The sequence below is a fragment of the Neltuma alba genome, unplaced genomic scaffold (genome assembly GCF_004799145.2).
Source record: "Neltuma alba isolate B1F8T4 unplaced genomic scaffold, ASM479914v2 tig00011263_pilon, whole genome shotgun sequence".
Classification (NCBI taxonomy): Eukaryota; Viridiplantae; Streptophyta; class Magnoliopsida; order Fabales; family Fabaceae; genus Neltuma; species Neltuma alba.
Window position 1 is genome coordinate 1,945 of NW_021635975.1, and position 11,742 is coordinate 13,686.

General features: G+C 31.3%; 1 pseudogene; it reads right to left on the minus strand.

The window, feature by feature from the left end:
- Nucleotides 1-4,330: 4,330 nt before the first annotated feature.
- On the minus strand, nt 4,331-8,531 carry LOC114763177 (prosaposin-like; annotated as a pseudogene).
- Nucleotides 8,532-11,742: the final 3,211 nt, after the last annotated feature.

Here is an 11,742-nt window from a genome sequence, read left to right on the forward strand (position 1 = left end):
AGTATTGACTAAAAATTTTACACAAGTCGAGCGTGAATCACATAATTTTTGGTATCCCTATTGCTCCCAATTAGAGGGTAAAGTTAAAAATATTATCCATAGATTCTATATCAATGTATTAATATATGCTTTTTTTTTCCTTTGACAACCAATGTATTAATACACATACATAAATAAATTCAGGAAAAAAATACCTCTAGTCTTTGATTTTTAAGTCAATTTTATTAAAAAGTAAAAAAAATTAGATAAGTTAATTTTTACTAAAATACTGTCTTTTGTCAACCATTAGTTCTTAATTAAAAAAGGAATAATTAATTTATTAATATTAAAAATAATTAAGATAATTATTTATATCAAATATTTTTAAATTACCTTAAATTAGTTAAAAAAAATATAGACCATCAATAAAACTTAAAAGGACAAAAACAAAAGAAGGAAATCAGTAACGTTTGGCATGCCGATGAGCAGTGAAGTTTCGTTTGGGTATTGCGCTTTTGCGCATTAAACATTGTCCTTGAGGATGGCGACAGGAAGCGCATAGGAACGCGACACGTGGCAGAGAAAGTATCGTTATTAACGTCACTGTGGCAGGGAGTCGTGAGAAGGGGACACGTGTCAGGAATGATTGGCGGTGAGGCCGTCGCAGCGGAAGACAGGTCATACGTCTCGGCTCGTCTCGCACCCTTCCCGTCCTCTTCGTTCTGGGCTCCTCTCACCATGTGGTCCCCCTTACCTCTCGCCTCGTGGATCAGTTTGCTTTGCTCCTCAAAATTCTTAAATTTATTCAAGGACTTAAAGTACTAAAATGTTCATATGGTTAATGGTCTAATCACATATATTTATATAAGTCACTGTAAATACACTAACTTAGCAAAAAATTTTAATTTTACCCTTATTAAAATTTTATTTCTCTCTGCATTTATAAATAATTTTTATATTTCTTCCCTATTTCTCTCCTATCAATAAAATAAAATAAGGATAAAATTAGAAAACAAGTACTTTTCCAGTTCTTAATATAAACATATTTAACTACTTTGATTAAATTAAGAAAACTAGTTAAATTAGATAATAATCATAAATATGGCATATGTTTTTCAAAATACCCTAAGTTAAAACTTCTTTAAAAAACTGACATTTCAAAACAATGTTTTAAATTATTTTATTAAAATATAAAACGGTATAATTGATGTATGTGTGGAATTAATGAGTAATAAGTATTCACTCACTTTATAAAATATAGGTCTATTATTAATGAGTAATAAGTATTATTGTGTTATTTAATTACTTAATAGGAGTAATTTAAGAAAAATGGGTAAATATGATAAATAGATCTTATATTTAAGATAATCAGCCTTCTAATTAGGTTCTGTATTAAAAACTGGAAGAGTATTAAATATACTGCAGATGACTTTTAGACCAGACTTCTTTCTTCCTGCGAGCGATTTACATTTAGAACTGGAGAGTAAATGCTTCTTTTTTTTTTTTTTTTAAATAATTGGTAGGTTGCAGGTTTAATTCTGATTAGTATCTTTATTCTAATCAGAAAAAGGATTCGTTAAGTAATTGCGATTTAGCAGGTGCCATGCATACTCTAAAGAAGATTAAGATAAATTACATTTACTCAAGTATATGAGCCCTTAGGTATTTTTGGGCGACAAATTTTTGTAATAGAAAATTTTTGGCAATTTTCTAAATTATTTATTTGATTTGATTAATATTACCTTGTAAATAAGAAGTAATTACTTTCAGCCGGTGCAATTTTAACTTGTCTTTATTATGTGTAAAAGGAATGGGTCAAGGAGCAATTTTAACCTCTATCTTATTTTTAGATGCAATTTTGTCCCTAACTTTTTAGTGGGTGTAATTTTGACCCTGATTTTTTAAATGTCTTTTTCCTCTCATGGTCAAAATTACATCCAAAAATCAGAGGCAAAATTACACCCCGAAAAAATCAGATGTAAAATTACACCTAAAAAATAAGATCAGGGGCAAGAATTTACTATTAAAAAATTAGGGGTAAAATTGCACTAAAAATAAGATCAGGGTCAAAATTTTACTTTAACCCAAATGTAATTGGATGCTTTGAAGAAGAGTTGTGTCAGGTGAAGATAAATAGCATTAGCTGAAGTGCCTGAATCGTTAAGTATTTTCAGTAATTTTTTAAATTATTTATTTAATTTGATTTTCAGATTTAGTATTAGAAATAAAAGCTTTAATTTTTTTTTTTGGTCCGGGTCCCTTGATGAAATTTCTAGATTGAAAAAACATTTGAAAAATTAGTGAACCACAGACAAAGGTCCGAATCTTCTTAATGGCTTTAAGCCACAAGTCACGCCATGCCATTATTATGATGAATCATGGAGCGTAAGAAGGAACTTTCTCAGCAAATATCTCTAAAAAAAATAATAATTTAAATTCTGTTATTTAATTAATGTGCCTTTCACTTTCAAGAAACATAGGCAGTGAATGAGAAAACATAGTAGTAGTAATAAGCAATTACTAAGAATTAAACAAATGTTATTTCCTGGAAAAATCTTCAGTCGGCCGATCTTATCTGTAAAAAGCAGACAAACCCGCCATGAGTACTGCTAATTAAAATATTAAAACAGTCATAATTAGCTTTTGATTAAAATATTCAAAATAGTAGTCACAACAAGCTTTTTATTGATTGATTGATTTATTTATTTTGACGATTTTAATTTTAAAACTTGGTGGGAGTTGGTTGGCTGTAGGGTTTATCACTTTGAAATGGTTCCACTTGCAGATAACCATGTCTTTTCTTCCAAATAAGCCTAAAGTAATATCATTTGGATTTATTATAAACAATATTAGTTGAGAGTAATTGCTTAAGCTCCAAGTCCTTTTTTTTGCTACTATTTTTTTTTTTTTTCCCTCCATATTTTCCAAAATGATCTCTCTGCCTGCATACTTCCAAGCAGGACATGACAATATTGGAATATTATATTTATATCACTGGGCGCTCAAAATTGGAAGGTAACCTTTATTTCTTTAATAATGGGGAAAAGGTTATAACGGGTTGGGTCTAACAGAAGGGCTAATCTCCCACAATGTGATGAATCAAGGTTTGAATCCCCACTGGAGAGATACTTATATTTAGTACCCAAAACCCAACAGTGCTTCGAATATGATTGTCTCTAATAGGAGGATATCTATGCTTTAGCAAAAAAAAAAAAAAGGAAAAAGGTTGGGGACACTTGCCCAAATGTTTAGTATGTAATTATGGATTATTGTAAACAATACTCCAAAAATATGATATATACTCCATTCTTAATATAAGAGCTACTTTATTAATTGGAGTAAACTAAGCAAGTTAGATAATTTAATTAATTATAATAAATACTACATGATCTCCTTAAAATACTCCTATAGAATATTATATTATATTATATATTAATTTATAAATTAGGTAAATTAGTTTGAAAAAATTATAAATATGAGTGACTAATAGGATTGAGATGTTACATTTAAAATATTATCTTATATTAAGCACCAAGTGGAGTATATATTTTTAACGTGATCCAGTTGGAGACAATTTTCTTAATTATGATAAGATTCTTATAAGAGTATCATATGAGTCCCAAAAAATTCTGGGTCTGCTAAATCTTAAAAGAGCCTTCAGTTTTTTCCTTCAAATTAATTTATTTTAGGTGATTTCATGTTATAAAAATAAATATGAGAGAGAAGTTTTATAGTCTAAAACACACCCAAAAAAAAAAAAAACTTATTATGACGGGGCACTAAAACGGATGTTCCAGTTTGGGATCACAGAAATGATGGGCCCAACACAAAACACAGCACAGAGGCATCCCCTAAGTTTTGCCTTCCTACAAACACTCGCTGGAAATGCATATGCAACATGTTTGATTCTTCCAAACATCTTACATAATGCTGCCTGATCTTGCTAATAAAAACAAAGTGCTAACTATAAATGTATAAAAATATAGTTGAAACCAATAATTTCACATTTTTGTTGGGTGTCTATTTCACTGATTGATGAAGTTTATTTATGTAATTTAAAGTTTTGAAAACATTAACTGATTTAACTAAATTTCTCATTCTCTGTAAATTTGTTAACGAGTCCTCATTAGGGAGGAAGTACATCTTTATTTAACTAACTTATTTTTAAAGTTTTGTTTAACATAGCTTAGCTCCATTTATTTCATTTCCTATACCTAACAATATTGCCTTCAAGCTTCCTCATAGTTCATCAAACCCTCACCGTCGTTGACATAACATAAAGGGATGCAATATGTACCATTCATCCAAGGAAAAGAAACATCTATATCTATATTTATATAAAAAAAAAAACATTTATGGACAATAGCGATTATTAAGAGTATATAGCAGATATCAGACTCCTAAAGCACATATAAATACAGGCTTTTGAATATTTGAAGCAGGTGCAGTAGTAGTGAAACAGCAAAATCAAATAGCAACCAGGTGATTGTTTGTAAATAATACAGAGCTAGAAGGTGGTGTGATTATCTTCAAGCAATTAAGAGTCGGAAAGCAAGGGGATTTCCTCTGTGGCTGCCTTGCATGCATGAATCACAGTGCATATATCTTTTGTCTCCAGAAACTTCTCTGCATTCATTAGGATCACTGGTCCATACTCAAATACCAGCTTCTTGCACTGCAAATATAATTAGATATTAATGAAAGTGAAAAATCTATGAACTGGTAGAACTTGACTGCAAAAATCATTGGATATGCTTCGCTTAGATTAATATTATAAGAATCTCAGTTTGGTCCCTCTTGTTTTAATTGAATCATTCTAATGTTTAGAAATATGCAATCAATCAAGCCAATTTCTTTACTCCTTTACTCCACTCCACTCTATAGTCATTAGGTAAATCCAAAGATTTTACTTACCTTCCTGGAATACTTCTCCATGGAATTGCACACCTTCAGAAATGCCTCAATTATCTCCAGCTGTCAAATATACATAAATTATTAGTTCTTGTAGTTTGTACAACGAAAAGTAACTATCATCCACGCAAGCTGTCAACAACACACCTCTATAAAATCATGCTACGCTTTCAGGGAATATTTTGCAGAATATTTCAGTATATTCACAAAAGCAGACATTAAACATGGGTTTCTAGTTATTTACGCCCAAACCATAGGCAGGAATTTTCTTAAATCAACAAAGCATAATTTCAAATAAATACTCCATGCGATGAGTATAAACCTAACATGCAAGTAATTGAACTGAGCTGACAAAATCATATGAGCCTCTCTTCTTGTTCCAATCCAGTTCACCAAAACAGCAACTTGGGCTCTCAGAACCGGAGCCCATTTTGAATAGAAATCAACCCTGTCCAGCCCACCTAAGTAGTTGGTTAAACAGGGCTGAGCCAGGCCAGGCCAATGTGCCAAATTGGACTGGGTCAAGAAGCCAGGCTGACCCATTTTAACTCATCCATGATTGAGCCACACAGCAACCATCGAAGCTGTTGGGAAAATTAGAAAAGCGCGGAACTTGAAAGTGTTCAAAAATTAGGCTCATATCAGAACAGACAAGATAAATTTTCACACCTCATACCCCCCAGCAGAAGATACTACAAACCTGAGTGTCAGGATCCTCCAACTTATCCATTAATTCTGATACCGCTTCTTTGCAGAATCCACAGCTATCTTGTTGCACTTTTGAAGAAATAATTGCAATTTTCTCACAGAGATTGAACCTTTTCGCAGAATTCTTCAGGCTGAATTGATTCCAGCTCTAAGAAGAATAGGGGAGCATAGTAGTCGACCAAAGAGGTGCACTGTGCAATACAGAAGAAACAAAACGAGTACTTAGTGCGTGATAAGTTCTCATTCGTTCATCTATTCACACTTTAGGTTCTAAGCAGTAAGAGGTTCTGTAAAAAAATTGGTTGTTATTCAGTGAATGATTTGCAGTCCATCCCCAATAGGGTAAAAGGGATTGCTTGTTGAATGTTGAAGTTCATAATTGGAAATCATAGTCAGCTTTCAATACAACTGATAACAAACTTAGGCATCTAAAGAGAAAAATCCTTTACCAACCTGCTGTTCAAAGGACTGCAGCTGGTGGCAAGTATTGTGAAGGTAATCCATGATCTCTCCCTGGGTTTTGTTTTCTTTTAGGTATTCAAGTGCCTTGGCACTATATTCCTCACAAAGTGTACACACATCTGGTTTCCTGGTTTGTTCTGCATTTTAGAAGATATGTAAAGAGGATGAGCTACTCATACATCACTAGTATTAATATATATATATATATATATATTATATAACACTAATGAATGAGACATTCGTGTGTACGTGTATTCAATAAGCAAAACATCAAAAGATACGAAAATTGTTTTTCAGTTAATTACATTTTCCTCTCTGATCTTATGAACTGGGAGTCCTGGTAATCCTCCCAGATTTTAATGGGAAAGTGTTGCAATTTTATGATCTGACATCTCACATGCTAAAATCACCTATAGGAGAGTAGTTAAGAGTTATTATGTATCTGCGTTTGGGCATTAGGCATTTTGGGTCAATTGGCATGTGTTATGGCTTGAAAAGGTTAGGCTTTTGTGTATTACTTATTGTAAAGTTTACGAGGAAAACGAAAAGAAAGGGGTGTGGAAGATATTCTCAAGCATCGTATCAGCAGGCAACTTTTTTTTTTACAGTTGATATTTCATTTGACGGTATTATTCAATGTAACCCATCTAGTCACTGTTCTGGTTTCCATCACCCAAGAATTGAAAAAAAATCATCATCCTCGAATCTGTCAAAGCATTTCAAGCAACAAGTTTCGATGGAAATAATATTTAATAAGGATTAAAAGCACATAACCAGCAATTCTGGTGTGATGGATATATACCAGGGAAAAAAATTATCTCATCAAAGAACCAAGGAAGAGTAAACATAGAAGTTAGAACTTGACATTAACCTGGAAATGACGTTTTGAAAAATTCTAAAAATTTTATATGCAAATTTAACATGTTGAGTCATGCCTAATATGTGTGCTCAACATGAATTAGTAAAAAAAATGACCACTTTTTTAAAGTGTTCATGCCTCAACCGAGAGTTGAGATGACTCGTGAAAAATTTGCATAATCTTAGTGGATGACATACAACAATATCAAACCCTTGCCCCTTTTGTTTTTCACATCTCGGATATTAAACTATCGTTTAGATTGCTGCAAAATTTCTTGGAACAGAAAACTCCAGAATGTCATTCCTAAGAAAGTGATCAGACATGGGAATTTTTCACTCGTCATGCAACATAAACAAATGCTAACAGATCAGGAAAACTTAAAAGCAAGCAAAGAACATAATGAGGACAATTAACGATTTTACTCTAAGAATCAGAGTTTGCAATGTTACCACTCAAAAGATCAGTATTAGCCAATTCTCTGGCATGACATGCCCAAGCAGCACCCAAGATAACTAGAAACAAGATCCCCATTCTCCTTTCCATGATGCCTGGAACAACCACAGAGTGCTAAGTCAACTTTCAATCAGGGAAGAAAAAAACACTTAATGAAAATTTAAGGGAAATTACAAGATAAAACATAAAAACAGAGGTAACAACTTCCTGACATGTATATATTGAACTTCGATGACATTCAAGGTGTACAGGATAACCGAAAACCATATCACAATATCATTCCGACGATGTGGTGTAAAGATCGAATCACCAACACAATCCTATTATATGAATAACCTATAGATTTCATGTCCAACCCCTCAAGAGTTCACAAGCCTACCCTGAGAACGTACGAGATGAGACTACTTGACCTAATCTATCTCATCAGGTCATCATTATAGAACTTTGTCCAACTATGAAATCAATATGCAGTTCAATAGGTAGGTACGGCATATTGTAAAGTGAGTTGATAAAATCAAATAAAGCAAGTACCTGCCAAAAATAAAAGAAGCTCAAGTTTCCTATAATCAATCAGCAACAGATTTCAGAGTTTAACTAAGAAGCAGGCTAGAACTGTTGAGAGCTAGGTCAACAGTATTGTCAATATAGGTAGAGCAGTCACAAGTATGACTGAACTATGATTTATTAACATAATAATCAATTAATTTATCAATCAAGCGTGCAGACAACGGTAACTGATAGGGTAGTAGTATTAATTTTGGGGCTAATAACACATGAAGCCGATCAGCAAAAGGAATTGATGTCAGGTGAACAAGATTCGCACAAGTCAACCATAACCATACAAGCATGAAGCCAACCAAAAAATAACGCGCAAATATAAATAAGATCGAATTGGAATTAAATTACAAGGGAAAAATATAAGGGGGCATGGAAATTCATAAACTTGAGCATCAGAATTGTAAGCCAGGGATAAAGTTCCTATTTTTGGGCAGATTTTCCTGGGAAACAAACCAAGCTAAAACTTAGAACACAAGAGAAAAGGGTTACCTCTATTAAAAGATGAGATACGGAAGCGGAAGAGAAAACCACCTGGATTCAAAGAGAAGTGAAGAAAATAAGAAGGCAGGGGAAAGAGACTATTTTCTCTTTGAAAGTTTGTTCCTTCACCTGCCTGCCGTGAAGGAGATAGAGTTCGCTACTGTGCGGGAAGGCCCACAGTAGTAGTATTAATAGGTCTCATCATATGGCCACGTGGCACTATCAAGAAGCGGGATTGACTCTGACAATAATTGGGAAAAAAAAAAGGAAGGTAATTATAGAGCAAATATCTGGGTTTATCCGAATGTGCAGGCAGGATTGGATTATTCATGGGGAAGCTTCATCTGGTACGAAAGAAAGAGCTGGAAGATCGACAAGGCAAGGCATCGATTCAAATGGGATTTTTTTTTTTATAAAAAAAAGTAATCAATAAAAATATAAAACAATTTCGTTGAGATAATAATCTGAGAATGATTTTCTCCCCTTTGTCTTGAGTTCTGATCCTGATTTTGTGGGGCATTGAATCTTATCTTCCAGTTAGTTGAGTTTGAATTTAAATTATTTTTATAGATAAGAAACAGATTGAACATATCGCAAAAAAAAAAAAAAGAAGAAGAAACTGATTAGGATGGAAAAGCCAAAAAAATAGCTAAAAAACTGTTAGATTAGTATCCACAACTGGTTGACTAGCAGGCGGTTGGTGTGCGCGTGTGTTTCTGTTTTGAAGCAATAATAATCTAATATTGGATTTTTTTTAGCTGAAAATTTAATAGGAAAATTTTTTTAAAAATGGCCATTAAATTTTAAAATTTTAAATCAGGAATTACTAAAAAAATGTTTTGTTATTTACCTTTTGAATATAGACATTTTCTTTATGAGTATAGTAATCAATAATAATTTAAACTTTTAAAATGTAATAGTCTTTTTTTTGGGATTTTTCCGATCTAATATTGGATATTATCAGCATACATTCAAGCATTAAACTTTGTGAGTGTGAGAAAAAAAAGCCAAAAAAAAAAAAAATTGTAGCGTTAATAAATACTAGTTTTGGCCAAATAAATAAATAAATACTAGTTGCATAACATACTAAAAATTAATCTTTTGGGCCATCAACATGTTAAAAAAACCATTTAATCTAAATCACCATATTTATTACTCTTCCGACCCTTAATATAAGATTTATTTAACTAATTTGATTAGATTAAGAAAATTAGTTAATTATAAAAAATATGACATATTTTTTTAAAAATACTATAACTATCTTTCTTAATATCTTCCTTTCTTCACTTATTTGATTATGGTTGAAGGAATATCCATATAGCTAATTTAGGAAAAATTGATAAATATAATAAATAAGTTTTATAGAAATATGTCTTATATTTAGAACCAAAATTAACTTAACAATTAGGTCTTATATTAAAGAATAAAGAGGGGAAGAGTATTCAGCTAATACTAATAAGTTCAGTTTAGAAAGATCAAACTTCCTATGCTACCCTCAAGAGCCAAGACGTCTCTCACTTGACATAACAGGGAAATTATATAAAATAAAAATACAGATTCTGATTAGTCCATATTTGCATAATCCAACTTGAACCTTAAGTGGATCCTAATAATATCCGTGTATAATAATAATAATAATAATAATAATAATAATAATAATAATACAAAATCCATGCAAAGTTGTTGTTTGCAAATATACAAATGAAAAGTGCAAAATAAATAGTAGAATTTTCTGGGGAAAAAGATAAATAGTGGAAGTTTTTAAATAAGAAAAAATGAAAGAGAATTATTAGGGTTGTAGATTGACGCGCAGCAACAGACCATTGTAATGTTTTTTTTTTTTTTAACATTTTAATTTTAAAATACTTAAAATATAAAATAAAAACACTGGAAAGCATTAACAATAACAAATTGGAGAGAATTGTGCGTTTCACCTACTAGTCCTTACCTATATTGGTAGTTCCATCAAATGGAAGCTACCAGTTGCCTAACTATGTAGCTCTGGGTTAAGAAGAATGGAAGACGTTGAAAATTAATTTTTTGCCAAGATCAAAAGTCAATTTTAATTTTTTTATGTAAATATTTGATATATAATATGATTAACTAATATAAATTTAAACATTTTCGTTTTAATTTTATCTTTGTATAAAGGGTGAGGCAGAGCGGTACGGACTGCACGATTTTAAATCAGATCTATATCATCATTAAATTTCACTTCTCTATATTAGTCACTATAACTAATTTATCATAATAAAAAAATAATAGTTAATTCATTATTTTTTTAAGTCTGTCTCAAATTGATACATTTTTTTTAACTTTATTCATATTAAATGAAATTGTGAAAGAGATATAGAAAAGATACAAAGAATCACATGCTAGTGTCTAATTACCTTTCCAGTGACTCATACTGCATACTAAGAAATTTTTATATACTTGTATTAAAAAAACAAACATTTTTATATAAGTGACTTATGTCAACCGAAGAAATTACGGCCTTGTTTTTTTTTTTTTTTTGAAAATAGTTTTTTGTTTACAAAAACAAAAAATAAAAAAATAAAAAACTTTGTCTGGCTATCTGCTTTTAGATAAGTGTTTTAACCCAAAAAAAATATGTTTTTAAAAACTTAAAAACCAAAATAATTTTTAGTTGTTTTCTTGTTTTTTGTTTTTACATTTTTTTTGTTTGAAAAAATTGAAAAATTCTTTAGGGATTTGAGTTCTCATTGAAACTTCCCTTTTTGGTCTGAGTATGTTTGTTTTCAAATGTAATTTTTTAGAATAATTATTCAAACAATTTTTTTTTTTCAAAACTTGTTTTCAAAAACAATTTTATAAATTGTTTTGAAGGGGGGGAAAAAACCAAACAGGCCTGCATTACATTTCAGCATCTTCAATTTCTTTCATGTCCCACTCACCCATGCGAACCAATCACATTGTAGTGAAGGATCAATCATCAATATACAAATCAAGGCTATCCGTTGAGCATTAGTTTTTCCATGAACAGAGTTAGCATTTTACAAAACCACCTATTACTATAAAATAGCCCGTCATAAATTTTTCCTTTTCAAGTATCCAAATGAATGTTAACGTCAAAACATTGTCCTCAAGATTTTAATAAGGCAACTCAAGGGCTTCACTCTTCCTTTTTCTTCACTGCAGAGGAACCAAATCCTCCCAAACTCAGAAAACGGTAAAATCAGAATACAGTAGACCAACAATTCAATAGAATCATCAAAAAGAAAAAAAATCAGCACAAGAAACTATGCGAAAACAAAGAGGTAACATGCTTAGATACAAACAAGGACCAACCCAAATAACTTTAAAAACAGAGA